The sequence below is a fragment of the Panthera uncia genome, chromosome B1, assembly GCF_023721935.1.
Source record: "Panthera uncia isolate 11264 chromosome B1, Puncia_PCG_1.0, whole genome shotgun sequence".
NCBI lineage: Eukaryota > Metazoa > Chordata > Mammalia > Carnivora > Felidae > Panthera > Panthera uncia.
This window is the reverse complement of record NC_064811.1, coordinates 9,907,416-9,933,180: the sequence shown is the minus strand read 5'-3', so window position 1 is coordinate 9,933,180 and position 25,765 is coordinate 9,907,416. Positions and strand designations below refer to the sequence as shown.

Genomic DNA, 25,765 nt, shown 5'->3' with positions numbered 1-25,765 from the left:
GTTGGTTTCCCGTTCAGCCAGGACCCTTCCCAATACACCTTACTTGAAGCAGTCTGGTGAGAGTGGCTAATGGCTTTGCTATTCTTAAACCACCAGCACCTTTTCTTTTTTTTTTTTTTTCCTGAGTAATACTCTTGGCAAACTTGTTTATTTTCTAGAGTGAGAGATATTTCTGAAAATAGAGCCTCTGGGCAAAGTTGATTGTCATTCTAAAAAGAATAGTCAGTCTCAAAGCAGCAAATTAATTTGTTAAAAATGTGGGTTTGGGGACTGTAATCAAAGAGGAAGATCCTATACCAATGTCAAGAATCTGGAAAGATGGAGAAATTGAATGAAAGATATTGACTATCAAAGGAAGAGTTTTGCAAAGGCTCAAAAACGTGGATTCAGAGTAATAGCAGGCATTTAGCAATGAGCTTGAGTTCTTGCCAAGAAATGTGGTGCACCTTGGCACCTTTCCCTGACCTCACAATCCTGCAGGCAACTCATTTCCTCCAGCCAAATCGATGGCTTTCTAATAGCTGAGCGTCCCGCTCTGAATCACTTGCAAACCACTAAGATATACTTTCACTGTTTATTTTCTAACTTGAGACGGAGAAGAGCAAGGTCAGTTGATTCTTTCAATGATTGCTCTTAAAATAAAAACTCTCACTGCCATCTTTTGGACTTTTGAAAGCCAATGCCCAATAACACAGCCATTTTAGCCAATTCAGTTGTTCATGACCATAGTTTTCCATAACTTTACTATCTCCGTCTATAGCATATGTATTTAATGCACTGGCATTATTAATGACATGTGCTTTTACATTTGTCAAGGATGGTGCCTTGTGCCTACTGTGTACTCAGCTAACATTGGAAACAAAAAAAAATATACAAAGATAATAAATGGTTCCATTTAATTAAGGCTTATTTTTCATGTGAGATAGAGCCCTCCTATTAGAAGAATAAGTGTATATTGATCATATGATGATGTGGAGAAAAGGCTTACTGGTGGGAAAGGTGCATGTCCAGGAGCTATAGAAAATAAAATTGAATGGGTGTGTCAATTAGGCAGAGAACATAGGCTTCATGTTGGGTGGGCATAATAGTGTGGACAGTATGAGCCAAAGAGTGGAGGGATTCCAACCACAAGATGAAAGCTCTAGAATGAATAAGTTCTAGGAGGCAATACATTTGCTACCTGCATTCCACTTGGTAACCAACATGCTCATAAGAAGCTGCATCAATGTCACTACTACCACCATCATCATCACCACCATCACCATCATCATCATCACCATCACCACCATCACCACCATCATCATCACCATCATCACCATCACCGTCATCATCACCACCATCATCATCACCATCACCATCATCACCATCACCATCATCATCATCATTGTCATCCTCTCTTATGACTACAAGTCAAAGAAAGAAATTCATCAAAGTCTGGAAGCCAGAATATAAATATTAATATAAATATTATTGTTAATCATTACTGTTAGAATACTCAGGTTCTTTTAGTGTTTATCTGAAGCTACTTTACATTTTTACACTAACTGAAACAAGATTGCTTAGTTTCTCAGGACTGGAAGAATTATAAAGCATATGGCAGAGAATTCACTTTTGTTGGTCCATATCCAGAGTTTTGTACTCATGCTGTACCTTATTTGAATATAATGAATCAACAGACAGAGGCTAGAGGCTAGATTAGATTGCTGACTGACTGTCAAGGCAATGGAGAAGTATGTGGTGAAACCAGCTTATATCTCTCTTGTAATTATGTCGTCTTTACCTTCATTCTGTTTGAAATGAAAGATGCTTCTTCTAGATGCTTGCCCCTTTGGAAAAGTGGCCTGAAAAATACAACATATTTCTTCCTCAAACTCCAAATTCTATTTCAGATGTTAGATGCTAGTTGCTAAGGGAACCATTACAGGGCAATTATCATTAAAACAGTCTGAAACTAGATACCTGAAGGAGGGGATTGTTCTCTGGTCTTTTAAGTGCAATGGTTGGGCAAACCCTTTCTCCCATTAGTAAAGCCTGTTCACGGACAGACTACTTTTCCTTTTCACCCACTTCCTGGGAAAAGAGTGAAAGAAATTGTATTAAATCCTTGGAGAAGAGAAGACTCATATATGGATGAATGTTGAAATCAGATTGAACCCAGACTCATGATAGCTGTGCTATAAGGAAATTGTATTTAAACTTGGGAAACGACTTTTTTTCTTCTACCTTTTTTATAAATAGGAGTACAAATTGCATACAATAAAATGCAGATTTTATGTACATTTTGATGAGTTTTGACCAACGTATACCTTTGTTCAAACGCCACCCCCCAAATGATACAGAACATTTTCATCTTTCCACAAAGTACCCCCCTTATACCACATTCCAGGCATTTCTTCTCCCTGGACACAACTATGCTGGTACCAGTCACCATAATTTAGTGTCTCCTATCCTGGAACTTCATATTAATGGAATAACATTATACTTAATCTTATTTTCTGGCCTCTATTGCCCAAATGTAAGGTTTATAAGATTAATCCATGGTATTCTATTTACCAATAGTCCTTTCCTTTTTATGGCTGAGTTGTATTCCACTGAATGAATAAAGCTGTTATGAGTGTTCTTTTAGATATCTGTCTGTGGGCAGGTATTTTCATTCCAACTTTAGTGTTGCTAGTCACAGATTTGACTTACTAACTCTATATAGAAGAAGCCACCGTGGGAGTAGATTGTTCTGAATAGAAGGGCCTTTTATGCAGTTTTAGCTCTTTGGTCATCTCAGCCCAGGGTTGTGAACCCACTGTCTACCACCATCACCCATCCCCAACCTTCAATATCCATTGAAAATATTCTCAAATTCCGTATGTCTTGAATATCACAGCCAAACAGTGTAATAAAGTCAAGACCCCTTCCACATTCCCATTCTCACTTAAATAATTGGGACTTCCTTCTAACATGTCAACACCTTGTAGCTCGAGAGGAGACGCACAGTAGCTATGCCTCTGTTTAGATTGAAAAGCAGCCTGGGGTGCATGGGTGACTCAGTCGGTTAAGTGTCTGACTCTTGGTTTCAGCTCAGGTCATCGTCTCACTGTTCCTGAGAGCGAGCCCCCATCTGGATCGCTTGGGGTTCTCTCTCTGTTCCTCTCACTCTCAAAATAAGTAAATAAACATTAAAAAACCCAGCAGTCTAACATTTTCAGAGTAATTGCTTCAGAAACTCACCTGACCAACCCACAAGCCCCCTCGGGTAGTGACTTTGAATGCATGCGTTACCACTTTGCATGAATTTTGCATGCATAGTGAAAAATAAGTCAGGTTTCAACAATGCACTTTCTTTTTTTATATATTAAATATAATGTGTTGTCAAACTGATTTCCATACAACACCCAGTGCTCATCCCAACAAGTGCCTTCCTCAATGCCCATCATCCACTTTCCCGTCTTCTCCACCCCCCATCAGCCCTCAGTTTGTTCTCCGTATTTAAGAGTCTCTTATGGTTTGCTTCCTTCCCTGTCTGTAACTTTAACTTTTATTTCCCTTCCCCTCCTCCCTGGCCTTCTGTTAAGTTTCTCAGAATCCACATATGAGTGAAAACAAATGATATCTGTCTTTCTTTGCCTGACTTATTTCACTTAGCATCACACTCTCCAGTTCTATCCACGTTGCTACAAATGGCCAGATTTCACTCTCTCATTGCCAAGTAGTATTCCATTGTGTATATAAACCACAATTTCTTTACCCATTCATCAGCTGATGGACATTGAGGCTCTTTCCATAATTTGGCTATTGTTGAAAGCACTGCTATAAACATTGGGGTACAAGTGCCCCTACGCATCAGCACTGCTGTATCCCTTGGGTAAATTCCTAGCAGTGCTATACCTGGGTCATAGGGTAGATCTATTTTTAATTTTTTGAGGCACCTCCACACTGTTTTCCAGAGTGGCTGCACCAGTTTGCGTTCCCACCTACAGTGCAAGAGGGTTCCCGTTTCTCCACATCCTCGCCAGCACCTATAGTCTCCTGATTTGTTCATTTTAGCCACTCTGACCAGCGTGAGGTGGTATCTCAGTGTGGTCTTGATTTTTATTTCCCTGATGAGGAGTGACGTTGAACATCTTTTCATGAACAATGCACTTTCTAGGAGGACTTCTGGTGCCTCCTACGTTTTCTGAGCTATAGGAAAGGATATGTTAATAAGACCATATTTAAAATTCACCCCAGTGGTGCTTCAACATCCTTTCTGAGAAAGATGTACTGAGATGTTTGCTATAATCCATGCTAAGACCTTTCTAACACTTTAAGGACTGTGTTACAGCGGAGAATGCTTTATTAGAAAACGGTGGTCTGGCTGTGGGATCCCTGGAGCGTTTGCTTTAGCCCACGGGGTAGTGACCCTGTTATCCGTGCTTTGATTCTGGCACACACAGGTTATGCCTGAAGCTCTCACACATTTCCAATGCTTCTAAGAGGTGACACATCTCTAGGTGATTTAATCCCATCAACTGATTCTTTGTTTTTTCTTTTGGAGATGAGCTGATGTGCAGGGGACACCATTTAAACACGAGTGCTTCCAACTCCTGATTTTTAGGGGGGAGGGGCGGTTTCTTCTCAAGGTTATATGATTTCCCAACCGCTTTCTTTTGGACTCTGTTAGCCAAATAGGCATTAAATACCATGCCCATTTTACAGATGGTAAGAATGGAGCAGGTTAAGTGGCTTTTGCCCGTAGGGGCGTGTGTATGGTGTGCCTGGAACCATTGTGATCCCCAGCCATGCCTTCAAGGTGACCGAGTGGGAGATGGTGCAACCTGCATCACAGAGACCCCCAACATCAAACCCCTGGGGAAGTGGAGCACCAGTGACGTGCAGATGAGTGCCGTTTCCTTGAAGGATTACATTGCGGTGAAGCAGAATGTGCCAAGTACTTGTCCCGCAGCACAGGGCACTATGCGGCCAAATGCTTCTGAAAAGCCTGGCGCCCTGCTGTGGAGAGCCTCACCAACTCGATGACGTTGCACGGCCATAACAACGGCAAGCAGCTCATGACCATGCCCATTGCCAAGTGTACCTTGGAGATGACCTATCTGCTCACCGGTGAGAAACCACACATCACCCCCCTCTGACCGCACAGGTCCTGGTGCATGTGATTATTCACAGGTTCTGGGAGGACTCAACCCGAACTGGGCGAACCAGAACAGTGAAGCATCAGGCCACCGATGTGTCCCCACTACGCCGTGGGAATCAGGCCGTCTGACTGCTGTGCACAAGTGCCCGTGGGGCCGCCCTCTGGAACATCAAGACCATTGCTGAGTATCCAGCAGATGAGCTCATCAGTCAAGCCCAGGGTTCTTCCAATTCCTATGCTATCAAGAAGCACGAGCTGGAAAGTGTACTCAGGTCCAACCATTGGTCCCCTGGCTGTGGCCCCAATAAACCTAACTGCCCACCCCAGTCTGGGTGGAAGCAAAACCTCGTCTCTGTTCTGAGAGAAATCCCTGAAGTAATTGTAATTTTTTGTAAATGAAAGACAAGTGGATACTTACTGTAGGGGAGGGGCTTGGCAAGGTAGCCCCTCCAAATCCCCCTAAATGTACCCAGCTAGCACTGAAGGATGGGGGAGAGTCAGTAAATCTGCACACGAATGAAGAAACCTGAGAGGAAAAGGATCTAGATTCTGAATGCTTTCTCTTTCAGGGGCCAGTATTTGAGAGCGTGCCTGGTGAATCAGGATGTTGGGAACTGAAGGTCGTGAGGCACGAAGAACACCAAAGAGGAAAACGTTATGACAGAAGAAGGGGTTCACCAACAAATCTGAAAACACCCAAAAACTTAACTCACAAAATCCACTAGAAAAAAATGCAAATCATGTACATAGTTTTAATGTTCTAGTTACTACCTTTAAAAAAATTAAAGGACAGGCACCTGGGTGTCTCAGTCAGTTAAGCAAAAGACTTCAGGCCAGGTCATGATAGCATCTGACTTTGGCTCAGGTCATGATCTCGTGGTTCATGAGTTCCAGTCCCGTGTCGGGCTCTGTGCTAACAACTCAGAGCCTGGAGCTGCTTCAGATTCTGTGTCTCCCTTCTCTGCCCCTCCCCTTCTTGCTCTCTCTCTCTCTCAAACATTTAAAAAAGTAAAAAGAAACCTACATAATTTTAACCCATTTTTTAATTTATTTAACCTAATATATCCAAAATATTATCGTCTTAAGAAATAATATAAAAATAATGAGATACTTTATATCCTTTTTTCATGTATTAAATCTTGAAATCAAGGGTATATTTTCTACTTATGGCGCACCTCAATTGGGACAAGTCACATTTCAAGTGCTCTTGCTTTTATTTTTTTATATTAAACATAATTTATTGTCAAATTGGTTTCCATACAACACCCAGTGCTCATCCCAACAGGTGTCCTCCTCAATGCCCGTCACCCACCCTCCCTCCCTCCCACCCCCCCCATCGACCCTCAGATTGTTCTCAGTATTTAAGAGTCTCTTATGGTTTCCCTCCTTCCCCCTCTGTAACTTTTTTTTCCCCCTTCCCCTCCCCCATGGTCTTCTGTTAAGTTTCTCAGGATCCACATAGGAGTGAAAACAGATAGGATCTGTCTTTCTCTGCCTGACTTATTTCACTTTCAAGCGCTCTTGCTTTTAAGTAGCTTCCATGTTGGATGGTGCGAGGCTTGATGTTCATGGGAGAAAGACAAGAAACTCCCTCTTAGCAGTCACTCTCCCAAGAGTTCTGAGCAAGAGTGTGAGCTAGAGCTGTAACCATAAGGTGTGATGAGCTATATCTCAGGACACAGAGGGTAGTGAGGATGACACCTGGGGGGCAGCAGTATAACCACAGCCCCACACTGTGGGCCACAAGTGGACCGAGCATTTTGCTTTACCCACTCCCTATTGTTTGGAAAAAGAGTCAGTCCCAAAATTCCCGGCCAGTTGGTGTAAGGAGAAGAACCCAAGAGAGAATTTGGTCTTATGTCAAGTTGAAGCAAAGGAGACTTCAGCCAAGAGTCTGAAAAGAGAAATATAATGTCCTCTGTTTTGGAAGTCTGTGACATGGGTCAGACCAGTAACAATTATTTAGTTGTGCATCAGCCTTCCCACCCCACGCCAATATGGCACAAGGGCCTTGAGGGGCAGAATTAAGATATTCTCTTTTATAATAGTTGCTGAAATTTCTGTGGCACCACAGTTGTGGTAAACTGGATAAGCGTGGTCTTCTTCAACCTCTTCCCAGCACCTTGAATAGGACTCGCCATGGAGTCATATGCATTAAAAAGTCGTTGAAAGACTGAGCAGAGAAACCTGAGCTCCTTTCCTTTCTGCTTGCAGCTCCCTCCTTCCAAAATGGACATAACCAGAAGATTCACACTGCTCGTGTCTCAAGTAAATTTTTTTTGAAGTTTATTTGTTTGAGAGTGACAGAGACAGCACGAGTGGGGGGAGGGGGTAGAGAGGAAGGGAGAGAAAGAGAATCCCAAACAGACTCCACGCTGTCAGTACAGAACCCGATGTGGGGCTCGAACTCACCAAGTTGTGCATGACCTGAATTGAAACCAAGAGTCGCATGCCTAACTGACTTAGCTGCCCAGGCGCCCCTCAGGTAAATTTCTGTAGGCGTTACTATCCTTACCTACCTACATAAGTCAATGGGAAGAAAAAACTATAAGAAAAATTATTGGAATAAAAGATGTTGCATTTGCATGATGTTTTAGATCATATAGAAGGCTCTCGTATGCAAATCTCATTTAAGCCTTCACATTTTACATGTTCAGAGAAGGTAAGACCCTCGGTTCACTCAAGTGACTAACAAATCATTCAGCTGGAAACTGATCCTACAACACCTGACTCCAAATCCAACTAATTTTAGTCTTCCTTTCCCTGCATTATGGCTGCCTTCAAATGCAGGACCACCTTGTACTGATAATAAAATGCTCTGCACAAATTCATGATATTTTTACCATGTTGTTATCAGGAGTACTCAGTTAGCCCTAAGAAAATATTATTATATGAAACTGCCTTTGACCTATCTTTACATATATTAAATACAACTATTGACCCACCAGAAAACCCAGAGTGGCTCTAAATAAAGATTTTCATTTTCCAGGTTATACCATGATAGTTTGTCTTCCAGAATAAAATGACTTCTTTGGAAGCAGGGGAGAATTGATTTCTTAAATCTGACCCAGACGTCAGATTGGTGTGCTTTATTGTAGGAGTCTAACTGAATGTTTTCTTAGCAGGATCTCCTGTTACTGGAACAAGGAGATTTTGCACAATTTATTCATCGAAGCAATGGGGGAAAACAGGCCAGACCACACAGCTGGCTTAGAAAACAATGTAAATGCCTTTTTGTTCAGTAAACGATTGAAGAGGGAAAATAATTTCCTCCCAAGCCAACTGAAAGTGGGAAAGGACAAACATTTGCTTTTGCCAAATTCAGTCTGAATTATTTATCACCTGCTACAGAACAGGGTATGTGAATAATATTGTAAGAAGCAGTAAAGTTCTGACACCTTCTCAAGAAATAGTTTGTAAGTATTTTGTAAATAGTTTGTGAATTGTCAATAAATTACCACGTATCAGTCCATGTAAGGAGTGGGTCATGGGCAGTTGTGGCCATCATTATACTCTCCTCGGTTCTACATCTTGGCCGAAAAAAATCTTAACACTTCTCAACACGCTGTTGAGAAATGAGTGCACTTGAAGCCCAGAGACCTGGCTTCATTCTGTAGCTAGATTGTCTTCTTCGAGTCACCGAAAATTTCTGAGCTTCCTCTCTCCTGTTGTTAAGCATGCTAAAAATATCTACTTTGTAGGGTTGTGCTGAGAATTAAGTGAGCTAATAGGAGTGAAATGTCCTTGTGCAATACCTGATCCATAATATTAACACCCACAGATCAGTGATCTGTAGGGGGAACACACACTCAGAAATATAATTTTCCTGATTTAAATATGGCTGCAAAATTGGTGTTGCCTGTCTACTAAGCTGATAATCATACCTGCTCCTACAGTGAACTTGAGATGATATAAGACTAATGCATCACTCATTTGTGTATTCTTTCACTGCATCATCATTTTAAAAAAAAGTTAATTTATTATCTACTGTGTGTGTGGCACCATACCAGACCCAAGGCAGACAACATATCTATTCCCCATAGACTACAACCTATAGCCTACTATTGATGGGGAATGGCAGGTGGTAAATGTCGTTATACAGGAAGGGCCTTGGCTCCCTAATGTGAGACTGATGGTTTCAATGTCAACCGTGCACAGCAAAAGACGTTCTCAAAAGGGTGTTTAAGACACCCATCTCATTATTCCAGCTTGCAGTCACAGGGTACCAGGCTGAGATACAGAGAAACAGCCTTCCCTTCTGAGGAGCACACAGGTAAACTCTTATGTTAAGGAGAAGCAAGAGTTCATTGGCAATCAAATTATAAGAATTCCGCACTTAAACAAGTGTTCTTCAAACAAAAATCAAAGGAAAGTATAAGATCTCACTTCTATTGATAATACTCTGCAGCAGAAACCAGATCTGAGAACACAGTGATCAGGAAAAACTTCAGACAAAGATGGAGTTTTAAATACATGGTGTTAGGAGAACTGGGCAAATCATTTTGGAAAAAAAAGATAAAAATTAGATTCATATCACACCATATACAAGAATAAATTCTGAATGGATTAGAAACCTAAATACAAAAAATGGGACCATATATATACTATATGGGTGAATTCCTTTTTAACTACAGAGTAGAGACAGGCTTCCTAAATATGACCCAAAATCCAGAGGCAATAAGGAAAAGTTGATAAAATTGACTACAGAAAAATATGTAAAAATGCATCACACAAAACATCATAATCAAAATCAAAAGACAGCTGGGGAAAAAAGCAACATGTACCATGGCCAAAGGTTTAAGATGCCTAATAAGCAAGGAATTCTTAAAATTTTAAGGACAAAGGACAAAAATAATAGAAAAATAGAAAAAATATATATATGGACATACAATTTGGAAGAGCATATAAACATCACTCTAAATATATTAAAAAGTTCAAATTAGTTAAATAAATGCAAGTTATAATAATGCTTGAGTTATTTTTCACCTCTCAGATTGACAAATGATTTAAAAGTAAGAAAACAAATGGTACTGAAACGACTGGATAGCCACATGCAGAGACAGAATCTAGACACAAGCCTCACACCCTTCACAAAAAATGGACTGAAAGTGGATTCTAAACATAATTTAAAGTACAAAACTGTTGGGGTGCCTGGGTGGCTCAGTCGGTTGAATGTCGGACTTCGGCTCAGGTCATGATCTCAGTTTGTGAGTTCGAGCCCCGCGTCAGGCTCTGTGCTGACAGCTCAGAGCCTGGTGCCTGCTTCAGATTCTGTGTCTCCCTCTCTCTCTCTGCCCCTACCCCACTCATGTTCTGTCTTAAAAATAAAACATTAATTTTTTTTTTTTTAAGTACAAAACTGTAAAGTTCCTAGACAATAACATAGGAGGAAACCCACCCAATCTTGGACAAAGTAATGACTTTGTAGATACAACACAAAGGCATGACCCATGGAAGAAATCATTGATGAGCTAGACTTCATGAAAATTAAAATTTTCTGGTCTGGGGAAGACACTATAAACAGAATGAAAAGACAAGCCACCGACTTGGAGAACACATTTGCAAAAGACATGTCTGATAAGGGACTGTTATTCAAAAATATAGTCTTAAGTGAGAAAATGAATGGCATAATTTTCAAAACTGGGTGCAAGACCTGAACAGACACCCCACCAGAGAAGATAGAAAATATACAGATGGCACATAGCATATGAATGGATGCTCAGCATCATATGTTATTAGGGAATTGCAAATTAAAACAAGATGCTACTACTCACCTATTAAAATGGCCAAAATCTAAAACACTGATAACACCAAATGCTGGCAATTGAGGATGTGGAACAGCAGGAGCTCCCCTTCATTGCTGATGAGAATACAAAATGGTACCACCACTTGGAAGACAGTTGGGTATTTTTTTTTTTTTAATTTTTTTTTTTTAACATTTATTTATTTTTGAGACAGAGAGAGACAGAGCATGAACGGGGGAGGGGCAGAGAGAGAGGGAGACACAGAATCGGAAGCAGGCTCCAGGCTCTGAGCCATCAGCCCAGAGCCTGACGCGGGGCTCGAACTCACAGACCGCGAGATCGTGACCTGAGCCGAAGTCGGACGCTCAACCGACTGAGCCACCCAGGCGCCCCTAGTATTTTTTTTTTTTTTTTTTTTTTTTTTTTTTACAAAACTAAATATACTCTTACCCTTATGACACAGGAGTCATGTTTCTCAATATTTACCAAAGGAACTGAAAGCTTGCACCCATACAACAACCTAAGCACGGATGTTTATAGTAGCTTTGTTCTCATTTGCTGAAACTCAGAAGCAACCAAGATATTCTTTGGTAGGTAAATGGATTGAAAGAAAGAAGAAAGAAAGAAAGAAAGGAAGGAAGGTAGAAAACTACATCCAGACAATGGAATATTATTCAATACTCAAAAAAGTGAGCTATGAAGCCACGAAAAGACATGGAGGAACTTTGAATGCATATTATGAAAGGAAAGAAGTCAATCTGAAAGGCTACGTACTATATGATTCCAACTATACGACATCCAGGAAAAGACAAAACTATGGAGACAGCAAAAAGATCAGTGGTCAGCAGGGCCTAGGGAAGAGTGACAGATGAACAGGGACAGCATGGAGTATTTATAGGGCAGTGAAACTGTTCTATATAATATTAGAATGGCAGATATATGTCATTATATATGTCATTATTTGTCAAAACCCATACAGTGTATAACACCAAGGGTGAGCCCTAATGGAAAGTATGAACTTTGGTTATGATGTATCAGAGTGGGTTCATCAATTGCAGCAAATGTAGCACCCTGACCAGGGATACTGATGGTGGCGAAGGACACCCATGTGCGGGGCGGTGAATATACAGGAACTCTCTACTCTCCACTCAATTTTTCGGTGAACCTAAAACTACTCTAATATACAAAATCTCTTACAAAAATAGAACATATCCTGTTGGTAAAACTGTGAGACAACACATTCTCTTCAAACATTACTGGTAGACATGCGAACCAATACAACCCTTCTGGAGGGGAACTCCAGACCCAACAAAACTACCCACATGCTTACCTTTTGACTCCACAATTCAATTCCTAGGAATCTACGGCATGACATAACAGATATGCACAAGGTTATTCGTGGCAGCATTGCTTGTTATTTCAAAATATCAGAAACTACTTAAATACTCAAAGCAGAATTATTGAAAATAAATGTGGCACGTCCACACAAAGTAATAGTATGTACCTATAGCAAAAATCAAGGAAGATCTCCTTTGATTAGTATGATGTGATTTTCAGAATATACTATCCTATGAAAAAAGCAAAGTGCAAAGTCATGTCTACGGTATGCTGCCTTTCATGTAAGAAAGAAAAGGATATAAGAAAATGCACCACACATAATTTTTGCAAAAGTTGAACAGGGAGGATAAACCAAAAACTAAAGAGATTGGTTATATGCAAAAGATAGCTAGGAAAAGGCTGGACAGGAGCAGAGAGGAGGGCCAAGTGGTCTTATAAGGAGAGAGGGCCGCTTCTCCGAGTGGACTTCTTTAGATAGCCCTCACTCTTAACGTCACAGGAATATTTCACAAACACCCCCAAATAAATCATTAAAATCAACCAGAATGCAGGGGAATCCAAGGTGGAGAATAAAACACACAAAATGAACTTCATCACATCGCCGCAAATATCGAAAGCACACCGAAGGGGTTGGGGAAGCAAAGAACTGACCTAAACCACCTTGAAAAACTGGCATTTGGATAAAATATTTGGTAAAGCACAAGACAATAAGAACTGCGTGCAAATGCTGTCATTCAGTAAAATCGTTTCTCATAGAGATACGGGTTAGCAGTTCTAAAACTATTTGACGTGTGTAATAGGATTATGTGAGGATTATATACTGTGCATGATGCGAGCAGGATTTCTTGCAGCCACAGAATGGGGGTGAGGGTGGGTACATGGCACCTCTCTGAATTATCTTTGCAGTTTCCTATGAATCTATAATTATTTCCAAAAAATCAAAATGAAAAAGAAGGGCAAGGGCAGCAGGTAGCTGGAAGGACCGGGTCGAGATGTCTAGTCTGGTCAGTCCACGGGGCTCCAAGGCATTTGTAAATCTGCATATGCTCTCATAAGGGAATGTGTGTGAGCGTGTGCATGTGTGCGCATGTGCACACACACTTTTACATAGGCATAAGTATGTATAAATAGAAAGGTGATGATTTTAGAAGAGATTTTTTTTTCCTGATGTTTCTTATTTTTCTACCATGAACATATATTATCTTTAATGGAAGAAAAAAGAGGCATTTATAATAACGTTAGAGAAAAAAAAATGGAATTACTTGTCCAACTTAAACAATTCTTCTATGGGGAAACCAAGGCCCAGAGGGATCGCATGTCAGGGCCAAGCTCCCCCAGTGACCCCATGGCAAGGTGAAGGCCACTGCCATCTATCTGTCCAAGGCTTCATCCACGGAGCCTGTGACATCCTTCCCTCGGGAGGAATCGACGCTTTTCTTCTCCCAGAGTCCAAGTTTCTATAGGAAATGTCAACAGCAGGGCTAAAGAAATTTCACAAAGCGAATAATAGACATATAATTAGTACTGCAGAAAGCAATTTGATTGTTGATGAAAAAGCGAAGTTGTCAACCAGAGGTATGCAAACAGGCTTTCTGTGCCAATAAAATTCCAGCAGCCTTGTTTAAAATTCTCTACTGATGAACATCCTTTTCACATAAGGCAAACAGTAATTGTAAAAACACAGAACCACCAAAGTCTTTTAAAAGTCTCTGGCATAGTTTCATTTATGTAAGACTTTTTTTTTTCCCTTAAAACTAAAATTATCTTAAATATCAATTCCTAAAATTAAATTTAAAAAATAAAAGGCCACTCTTTCTTTGAAATTCTTTAAGTAAAAGATCTGGGTCATTCCTTGAATGCAGGAACAAAGAATTTTGGAAATAAAGAAAGATTTTTAGGCAGTTTGAAAACCCCAGTTTTCTTTAGAAATGACTAAGATTATTACCATTTTAGGATAAAACACACATAAAAGTGTGATTGGAAAATAGCTTATTTTTACTGTGTAAAGAAAATGCCTATTTTATAAAAACTAGCGAGTAGGGAATTTTCTGAAAAAGTTGTTTTGCTTTCAGATTCCATTTATCAATACGTGTTTCAACAAAAATCCATTAAGCACCTGCTTTAGACTGGCCCCACTCCCATTTGGGTTCTGAACATACATCAGTGAATGAGATCAGTAGAGCTTAAACTGTAAGAAATTCGTACGGCTCCAGCCCCAGGAATTTGGAAAATAGCCACGTTTTTCCCATCGTGAGAAAGGATTGTGATGGACGTGAGAAGAGGCATCACCCTGCTTCATTCTGCACACAAGGGAGAGGGTACCAGCAGTGGCTAAAGTTTCAAGCATTTCCCAGACAGCACTTTGCCATAATCACGACCACCCACTATGGTAAGTCATTTCTCTATGTTCCAGCCCTGGGAACTATGATTCAGGAGCTTAAGTAACTAAATGGGGGTAAGACAGAGGTAGCGATAGAGACATTTAAAGAAGGACAAGCTTGAGCAGGTATGGAATACATCCTTTACTCCCATTATCATGTTGAAGAATTTTTGTTAAGGTAGGGAGTGAATGAATGAATGAATGAAGAGAAGGACATAGGGATTCTCATTCTACAGCTATTCCTTACCTACGCATGGGTTAAGTTTCATGTTCTACTTTATTTTTTTTAAGTTTATTGATTTATGGGGGGGGGGGAGGGGCAGAGAGAAGAGAGAGAGAGAATCCCAAGCAGGCTCTGTTCTTTCAGCACAGAGCCCAACATGGGCCTCGATCCCACAAACCATGAGATCGTGACCTGAGCTGAAATCAAGAGTTGGTTGCTTAACTGACTGAGCCACCCAGGTGCCCCCATGTTCTAATTTAGAGAGTAAATGGTGGCCCCTTAATTTCTGGGAAGGGCATTCTCGGGAGGCACTGAGCATAGAAGGAATTAGAAAGAAAGGACAGGACTGTGGCCCAGCTCTGATGAGGTGGCAAGAAGGCAAAGAACCTGGGTCACTGCCCCCTTCTTCTTTCCAGTTAGTACCTTCATCAGCTTGGTTGAATAACAGCTAACACCTAGGACTTCAAAACCTCATCCCATAAAATAAAAACAATGCAACGTGTCTCACTGTCCAGTTGTGAGAAGGAAACAAAACAAGCACATTGCGTGCAATTGCGTGGAAGGTTCTTGGCTCCTGGTTGACAGAACCTTCTTTCACAAGCGCCCACCTGAGACCAGGATGGGACCAGCAGAAACAGACTTGGTTGTGGGTTGCGGGGCATGAAACATGTCTGCTGGCTGAGGGAGCTGTGGAGGGAAGAAGGCGAGGGGGTAGGAGCTGGGTGGGCAGAGGCCACACAGTCAGGGTTTTTGAACAGCACCACAGACGTCACCATGGAATGTTGGAGTCGTCCTCCGAAGGTCGTCAAAAGTCAAGCTGAATCCAATCCAGTGAGGCTCCACCTAAAAAGAGCATATGGTCTGGATGGTTTTTCAAGGCCCCTTCTAGCCCTCAGGTTCTGTGACAGAATCATCTTTAAAATAACCAGCCTTTAATTTTTTTTTTTCCAGTACCTTCTTTTGTAAAGTCAGAGAGTTCAACCGATTGCTTACCTTCCATTGCCTCTCGGTGGGGTTTATTTATAGAATAATCACATGACAGCCAGAAATACCTTCAGACCAGGAGGGACACCGGCCATCTGTTCCTCTGATAAGGCGCTTCCAGTGATTTCTCCGGGATGCTGGTACTTAACAAAATGTTGCTACGGCATCATCCAATCTGTGTATTTATAGGGAAGGAGAATGTGTGTACGTTACATATTTGGACTTGTTTCTTTCAGCGGGAGAAATATAGCTTCTGCCATATGTTTGCCGCACACATAATTACCTCAGCACTCCATACATCTAATTTTAAATATTTTACCATCCGCAGAGCAGCAGGTTAGAATCTTCCCCTTGAGTCCAGAGACACTTAAACCCATCATCCTGGAACAGAAGCCCTTTGTGGGAGGGTCATTAATCAGATAATTACTAACTTCCAAGCTGATTCTCTAGATAAACACTCCCAGTTTTGAGGTATCTTCTGGAGCTCGGAGAGGAAAGCCATGGTTCCCAGGTGGGTCCAAGGCATGCGCCTTCACTCCCTCTGGCTTCCGCCACCCCCCACAGCTCCTCTTGCGTGCATGAAGGGCCTGTTGGTAAGAATGAGACCTGTAGCTTCGCTTAGTATATTCTTGTACCTCATGCCACACTGCGCTACACATGGTATGTGAGGTACCTGATTTTGCTTCTCACAGCAGCTCTGAAGGGTGGGACTCATACCCCCACCTTACAAGTGGTCAGACTGAGGCTTACAGAAGGAAAGTATCTAGTAAAGGACAGAGCTGGCCCTCAAGCACAGACCTAGCTCTCTATAGGGGACGCCATTTTGTTAAATACTTCAAACATGGATTCAACCAAGATTACTGAAACCCCTCCCAGCACCTGCTTTGACCTTGGGAATACGGTGCTCCACAGAAAAGGCAGAGTCCTGTCTCTCACGGGACTGGGAATTCTGTCAGCAGAGGACGGACAAACAGCAGGGGAGAAAATGGCAGGTACTCAGGAAGCTATGATGGAAACAACGCAGGACAATACACAGGGAGAGCCCCGAGGTCACTTCGACTTTAGCTTTGTGGAATGAGCTGAGACCCGAAAGAGACAGGGCTGGGCAAGGGAAGCTCCTGAGGCAGAACATTCTGGGCAGAAGGAACATCTGTAAGCTCATCCCCTTTACAAGTTCAGATGGAAGATAGGTGGAACCAGATCCTCTGTGCAGGCGGGGATCCAAGTATAGAGAGGAGTCTCAGAGGCAGACAGGGACATGTTTTATAGAAGCTTCCAGACCAGGGCAGGGAGATTGACTTTTCTTGAGGTGTCTGAGTGGCTACTTGTGGAGCTGGAAGTGTTTAAGGGGAGATTTTCATCATCTGGTTTACACCTTTCAGAACTCAGAATTGTACGTGGCCGGGGGTGGGGTTGGTGAGCACAGAAGCAAGAGGAACCATTAGGTCACTACCGCAGCAACACCCAGCCCAGCAGGTAGATGGAGTGTTGCTGCCACCCGTGTGAGGGGTGGCCGGGAAGGGGGACAGGGCATCCTTCCCATATGAGCTCTATCTAGAAAGATAACCAAGATCTCATTAGGCAGGGGAATGGAGAAGAATATTTCACTTAGAGGGAACAGTGACTGCAAATATATGGAAGTCTCTAAGTACAGGGTAAGTTAGGGAAGCAGTAAATATTTGTCCCCAGACTATGGTGGGACCCAAACTGTTAGGAACAGGCGGTGAGGGGCCTTGAGCCTGTTCCTATATATAAGGGCTTCCTATATATAAGGGCTTCTCCACAACGAGAATGATTGTCCCTTCCTCTAGGTGGACAGAGCCCACACCAGAGCTTATGGGAAGGAAAAGTGGAAACAGCCATCACTTCAGCTCCTCCTTCCTGATGACACCCTGAGCTACATCTAGAGCAGTGTGCAGAAATGTCTGATGTCCCTTCTCTACTCCCTCACCCCACTCCTGCCACCCTCTTACAAGGTCTATTCTGGGTTCTTGCTCAGTTCGCTAGTGCTTATGCATAGGACTGCCTGGTGGAAACAGTATGTGCCCCACATAGGAAATGGTGGTCCACACCCAGGACTGGTGCCAGGAGTCTCATCCTGGAAGGTTCCATGCTAGATGTTTGCAATAGACCCTTGATCCTCTAAGTGGAACAGCAGTATCAGAATTTCCTGGCGTATGTTAGAAATGCAGAATCTGGGGGCACCTGGGTGGTTCAATCGGTTAAGCATCTGACTTTGGCTCAGGTCACCATCTCACGGTTTGTGAGTTGGAGCCCCACAGAGGGCTCACTGCTGTCAGCCTGTCAGCCCCGAGCCTGCTTGGGATCCTCTGTCCCCCTCATTCTGCCCCTCCCCCACTTGTGCTCTCCCCAAAAATCAATATAGAAAAAAAGAAATGCAGGATCTCCAGCTTACCCTAGAGTAATTGAATCAGGCTCTGCATTTGAGCAAGATTCCCAGGTAAGTTGCATGCACATCTGAATCTGAGAAACACTAGTCCAGATAAAACATGTTCTGCCAAAGATAAGTCATGGCCGAGAAAGCCAGAAAGGGTCCAGAATTGTGCAGAAACCCACCGCGTGATGCTAGCTGAGGCCTGGGATCCGCAAATCCTGTGTCGAGGGCATGGGTAGGCACTGAATGTTTCGGTCCCCATTGCCAGCTATGCTTCTGACACAGAGTTAGAGGCAGACAATGTGTTCTTAGGGCCGTGCCTTCCCTTGCTTCCTGTGTCTACCAGTGAAGATACTTCTTTTAATGGATGCAAAGACAAGGTTGAAAGGTTCTCCTAATAAATATATTTCCCTGAAGAAAAACAGAATATTTTCCCTTGACTGCCATCAGAAGAACTTAAAGTGCTCAGGAGAAGAAGAAGAAGAAGAAGAAGAAGAAGAAGAAGAAAAGGAGGAGGACGAGGAGGACGAGGAGGACGAGGAGGAGGGAGAGGAGGAGGAGGAGAAAAGTGTGAAAAAGAAATCTATAAAGAAAATGAAAAACTGTATAAATTGCTTTATGACCACAAGAAATGTCCAATGAGTTATCTGTTCGTACAGAGCATTAGGTGCTATCGTTCATTGGGGGAATCTACTCTTTTACTATGCTATATTATTGATCCACAAGCAGACATTCTCTTTCCTTGCATTATTTTTTTATAAACTTACCACCTTTTAACACTACATAATCTCTTAGTTTTAACGTTTGGGTCTGAATCCTTAGGGTGATCTCAGTCTGAGGTGACTCTGGTTTGAGGTGTTGGGTCAAAGGGAGGAAGATCAAAAAACCCTAAAATATTAAATTACCACTCAGTATATGTGAAATGTGTCTTTGAAGCTCATGCAACTTTTTTTTTTAGCTTAATGCTCGATGGCATGTCACTCTGTCTTAAATCTCTGCGAGAAAAAAATCAATTAGCATCGTCGAGCTGGTAATTCTACACCATATTCCGCAACAAGGAGAATGACAGAGAAAGAGCAATTTAGGCTGATAGCTACATCAAGCACAGTACAGTTGATTAAAAATTTAACAGTTTTTTTCTGATGAATGTCCTAGCTCAGATTTGGAAAACACTGACGGATTTAATTTTCCACTGACTAAATAATCATTTTATAAGCCATGTATAATTCATGTAATGGCAATGTTATGGGCTTGTTAAAAATCACTGCTACTAAACAGTTAACGCTCTCTAGCAAGCAGAGACTTATAAAGGATTATTATTGGAATTAGTTGGCACCCCTTCACTGAGAAAGGGGTTTTGCCTTCTGAATCTTTAAAATGAAATAGGTTCAACCTATTAGCACAAGTAACACCCCACCCCACCCCCTGACCAAAAAAAAAAAAAAAAAAAAAAAAACCATAAGTACGTATTGGGGAAAGCATGGGATCTGTTTAGCTCTGTGTTTCCCAACCAGATAAACCTGAACAAGATATTCAGCTTTCCCAAGTTCAGTTTCCTTACCCAGAAAACCAGAAAATGGTGATAATCATGCCTATGAGACAGTGTTAGTAGGGGAAGAAAGCGAAGCGATGCTTTCCTTTTTAAAACCACTTAATGGCGGGGCGCATGGGTGGCTCAGTCGGTTGGTTAAGCGTCTGACTTTAGCTCAGGTTAAGATCTCATAGTCGTGGGTTCGAGCCCCGTGTCAGGCTCTGTGCTGACAGCTCAGAGCCTGGAGCCTGCTTCGGATTCTGTGTCTCCCTCTCTCTGCCCCTCCCCTTCTCATACCTCTGTCTCTCTCTCTCAAAAGTAAATAAACATTTAAAAAATTATTTTTAAACTTAAAGAAAAGAAACAATGGCATTTTTTAGAGAAATAGAAAATCAACTCTAAAATTCATATGGCACCACAAAAGACCCCAAATAGCCAAAGGAATATTGAGCAAAAAAGAACAAAGTGGGAGGCCTCACAATGTCGGATTCCAAAACGTATTTCAAAGCTACAGTTATACAAACAGCATGGAACAGAATAGAGCCCAGAAAGATATCCTTACACCCATAGTCTACTGATCTTCCACAAGAAAGTCAAGAATACACAATGTACAATGCATAATACATAATTTTCCTTGTTAAATATATTAACCAGCCCCCCCTGGAGACTTTAAGGGAGCTATTCCTTGGTCATAAAGTTGAAAGATTTCTCTTTCTCATCTGGGAAAAAAAAAATCCGGTTTCTAGTTTAGCTGGACCCATAAAACTGGTATAACCAGACAACTCAAGCTTGTGCTGAAAAATCCGTTAGCTTTGAGGTCCTGTATTTCTCTTCCATTCCCTGAGGCATAAAGAAAAAGACACGTAAGAAACTCATGGCATGTCAGATAATAAAACTAACTTGCTTGGGGAGCCTGGGTGGCTAACTCAGCCGACCTCGACTCAAGCTATCTTCTCACGGTTTGTGAGTTCGAGCCCCACATCAGGCTCTTTGCTGTCAGCATGGAGCCCACTTCAGATCCTCTGCCTCCCTCTCTCTCTGCCCCTCCCCTACCTCCCAAAAATTAAAAAAAAAAAAAAAAACTTAAAAATAAAGTCGTTCAATTGAAATTTTCATCTATCATGTGCAGAGAAACCACAGAAGAGAAAGATTTCATCTGTCTTTTGTTCCAGGAAGGCTTCCCAGAAGAAGGGACCTTGTGTTGGCCATTACAAGATGCATGAGGGTTCTGCATGTACAAAGAAAGGAGGGTGCATGGTAGCTTGCGCAGAGAGAAAAGCACAGTGGCAATGAAAATCTTCACGTTGCCCCAGCACAGTGGGAACGCTTGTTGAAATTTTTCTCATTATCGCGCATTGAAGGAGCACTACCACGTATCAGGAACTGTTCCCGAGAAACAAAAGGGTAAAGTCAGTTTTGATCTGTGCCCTGGAGTTCACGGTTGAGGCAGATAGAAAGTCACACATGCACATAGAGTGTGGAATGAAAAATGCAGTCCCAGCAGTGGGCATGAGTTGCCATGGGAACACAGAGACACTGAGTGACTCTGCCGGAAGAAGGGAGAGAAAAGTTGTGCCGAGAATTACCCATGAGCTGTGATGAGATCACCAGCAAGGGAACAAGGAGGCAGGGGCATCCCAAGCAGATGGGACATCATGTGGCACCTGAGCCTGGAGGTGGGGCAGTCCGTGGCTTCATAAGCCATAAAGGATTGCTAAAAAATTAAGAATTACAAGACAATGACAAAGGGCATTCAACCAAGGACAGGGCTCTTCTGAGTGTGACCCTTGTGACCACACAGGCTGCGCACCCACGAGGTCACCCTGTCTATGGAGGAATGTGCACGAAATTTACCCTCCTGTTTCATCTCAGAGCCCTTTGTCCCAGTCCACCTCCAGGTCACTGAAAGTGACCACAAGGTTGTTACTTTTCCTCACAATGAAACTCTGATGTTGGAAAACCTTCACTCGGACCATTCTTCATTGCTACAAAACCGGTCTAGGTAAATGCCATTGAAACTGACTGCAATAAACAATAGAGAAACACAAAGGAAATGAAAACCACCACAGAGAATGCAAAAGAAACCAAGAGGGTAAAAACCCAAGCAGAGGAACTCCTGTCATGCAGAGCGATTTGTCTAAGATCAGAGGAGCTAAATGCCTCCTTGAGTCCCAGAATTCACTCACCATAATTGAAAAGCACTTTAGACTTTCCTGAAATCATTGCATTTCCCCCCCCAAACATGGCTTGAAAATAGATTGCAGGATAAACAGAAATACCATGAAAAATTGTCTAGGGATTAGAAACATAAAACCTTTTATGTTTCAGAAATAAAGGCCATAAAAACAAAGTATCTATATTTAACTATTCCTGTGGATGGTAATGAGATATTTTTAGAAGAGAAAAAGCTTATATGGCATATGTGCATTGCCTTGTTTAGATCAGGTTAGATTACAATGTAATGACTAACCAACTTCAGATTTTATGGTTAAACAAAGCTTCATCTTATTTATGTGTGTGTTCTCTTTATTGCTCTGCAGAATTTCTGCTTCTTACCATTGAATATGGACTGAGGACTTGTCTATCGAAGATTCAGGGAAGCCGGGTCAGTTTTTTAAGGGATGTAGTATATAAGTTCAAATAAAGTGGCATGACAGAGTAGTCTTGAGGGTGTCAGAAGAGGGTCCAGTCTTCTCATTCCGCCGCCTGGGGGATGTGTTCATTAGCTAAGCCACAGAATGTCTATCTGAGCAGGGCTCCGTTTCTCTTTCATTCTGTGCAGTGCCCTACCCCCCTCTCCCAGGCTCCTCTCAGCATGTCTGTGGGTGAGCTCCACTGGCGCTTTGATGCACCTACCCCAACGGAGTGAGCCCTCCATTCGGTGGTACTTCGATTACAAAGCGGAAGCTGATGACCTGGTAGCTATGTGATTAATAACGATCATTTGCAGAACATGCACAGGTGTCTGATGTGGGGTGTAGCATTTTGCATGGATCACGTCTCATATTTCACTTACTGGTAGAGCAGCCCCATGATGTAGGTTCTGTTATTAGTCCCATTTTTAGTGAAGGAAATTGAAGTCCAGACAGCCATTTCCCAAACTCGCTCAACTGGTTTGTGTCTAAACCGAAAGGAAAACCAAGCCAATGAAGCTCTTCAGTTTGAATTGTCAACCACTGGGTCAGGACTTCCCCAACTTTCATCAGTTTTGTACCACTGTTAAAGGTGGTGGTCTGTAAACATAAAAAAATTATTCATCTATTTGTTTAAGTGACATCTTTCCTAAAATATTACACATTAATATATTAAAATATCAATTGTTCATCCACATACCTACCCCTTATGATCATCTTGCCCACGACCTGGATTCATTTGACAAATATTTATTGGGTCTATGCCGGCGTGCCAGGCCAGAGAAAGCAACAACATTTTGAGAAAGATGTGACTGTCAAAGAACAAAAGATTCTCCTGACATCCCAGGAGACAGTCGCTCCATCCTCAAGGAGATAGTCGCTGAGGACAGCATGGCTGTTGGGGTGCAGATAGGCTTTAGGGAGACTGAGAAGGTACCATCACAGTTGTGTTCTGACTGGTTAGGCCCTTTGAGGACAGGACACCAGAAACCCAGAGCAAGACTCACTCAGCGCCGGTGTAAGGAGTGAGCAGCTGGGACAAGGTAGGGTCCTGTGCTCAGCTCACCGGTGGACATGGGAATCTGGACTCCCCTTCAAGTCTCTCTTCTAGTAACTGGATGGATAGCAGGTCCCAGGAGGAAGCTGAGATTCATCTATTTTGATATCAGAAAATATCCAAAGGCAACAAATGTGTGCAGAGGCTTAAAGTCCTCACCACTCAGAGAAAACAAAACCCACTTCCCATTCTCCAGCAATTGCACGATGGACAGGAAGCTCAGGAATGAACATTAGCAAGTATTCAAGTGAATCCCACTAGAATGGAATTCTAGAATGGAAGCTCCTTGAGGGCAGAGAATTCTGCCTACTGTATCTCAATGCTTGGAACAGTGCAAGGCATAGGGGTGACACTCAGTAACTATTTGTTGTATAAATAGATAAATTAGAACAGGTACCTGCCTTCCTTTGGGACCATAAGTTGGAGAGTGAGCAGGAATCCGGGTAGCAGCGTCACTAATGTATTGTAAAGACTTATTGTCATGTGGAAAAGTCCAGACATTTCCTGTAGACCCTGAAGATGTTGATATATGTATCTTAAGAGTGTGAGATCCAATCTACTTTTATGCCAGTGCAAGTTATTGTCTTTTCCCAGAATGTCTCATCTACTAAAGTGCCTCCCCCATAAAAATTACAAAAAATTATTGGGGTTTTGCTGAATGAATCACATATATTACATAATTATTCTAAATAAAGACTGGGACTTTTTTAAAGTTTAAAAAGTTCTAGTTTAACCTAGAACTTTCTTTTTACAAAAATCCATGAAGTAACTACTATATTATCTCAATTTACAGAAGAGAAGTGAAGATAGTTTCACAATTTCTTTTCAAATCAAGCAGCTGGTGAGTGACAGAGAAAAGATTCAAACCCAGGCAGTCTGTGCTCTTAAACCACTGTATTTTATTTCCCTTCCAACGCCAAGGAAGATGAGTCCAGAGCAAAATTATAAGTTTGGCCTCATTTACTTTCAGGAACTCATCCTCTTTTGCCTGTTCCCTTTTGTCCATTTCAGCCCTTAATATCTTTTATCACTCTCAGGGTTTTGTCTAGAAACAGTCCTATCAGCCTATGCTTATTTTCAAACAGAGAGATATTCCAAACAAAGCATACAATTTTCTGGGTCATGATTTCCCAGGTTTCCTGCCATGTATCAGCTGATGAGTATAATGAAATGGAGCTTTTTTTTTTTTTTTTTGATTAACGATTTCTATCCCCTTATTCCTCCTGTCCTAAGCACTGCGTTGTGAAGATAGAAACGCCACATATGGAATAAACTAGGACTTTTCAGTTATACTGGTCACGTGGGATCAAAGTCATGTCCACTAGATCCTGTCTTGACCACTTCCTTTCATGCTGTGTCACAATGGTGTCCCATTTGATACTAAGCCCTGACCTGGTCAGTCTTATGGCTTGGGTCCTATCCTAGCAGTCTTTTTATTTCTATTGGTTTGCCATCCGAGATAATGGCTCTCCTTTCTGGCTTAGGTCTCTGGTCCTGGCAGAGATGACCAATTTGGCTTGAGGCCTTCAGTCTCCCCGGGAACTAATGCATCGAGGCCTCACGACCTCGTTCCCCTCCTGAGTCAACCAGCTTTCCAAGGTTATGACTAATTAGCTGAGATCACAACTGGTGACTTATCCCTTTTTTTAGGGTGTCTCATTCTACCCACCAAGGGACACCTGTTGAAAGGTTACCAATTTGTCACTTCATTATCTGGATAATCAGAAGCAGCAATGAGTCAATGAAAAGGTCACTGAGATCGAAATCAAAAGAGCTAAATTTGAATTTCCACTTTATTACATCAAGCACCTCAGTTTCAGTCGTCTCATCTATGTAAATGATAATAAAAATTAATTTCCTAATATTTTAAGTCTTCAGTAAGATAATGTGCCTGGAGGTAAGTGTTAATTATTATAAGCTACAAAAATGTCAAATATGTTTTTCTTATTCTCAGCTTCATCCTGTGCTAATAACATTTTCCAAGAACCATCTGAGCTAAAAAAGAGGTTAATTTCAAATCAACCCGCATTTCTTGGTTGCCTGCCTCTAAGCGGGCAGGCATTTGGTGCTGGGTACGAAGGTCAACGAGCACACTGGAAACGCCCAGTTTGTCCAACGCCACAAAGATTGCAAATGACCTGCGTCAAGGTTTGGAACATACCAAACTATGTGTGAAAAGCAGTGAAGATTCATTGGTCATTTGGAGAAGCAAGCCAGGCATGAGTATCCCAAAATAAAAATTAATTAATTAATTCATTAATTTCAAAAACAAAAACCTTTTTAATCTGTGTAAACCAGCTTTAGGAAAAAGTCCCTCTCTCTGCGAAGTCTGAGCTCACTTCGTGAAGATCTGGT

The 25,765-nt window shown here is 41.9% G+C and overlaps 1 pseudogene; it reads left to right on the top strand.

Annotated features, from left to right (window-relative positions):
- The window catches only part of LOC125923969 (40S ribosomal protein S5-like), a 54,920-nt pseudogene that overhangs the window by 9,206 nt on the left and 19,949 nt on the right, over nt 1–25,765 (top strand).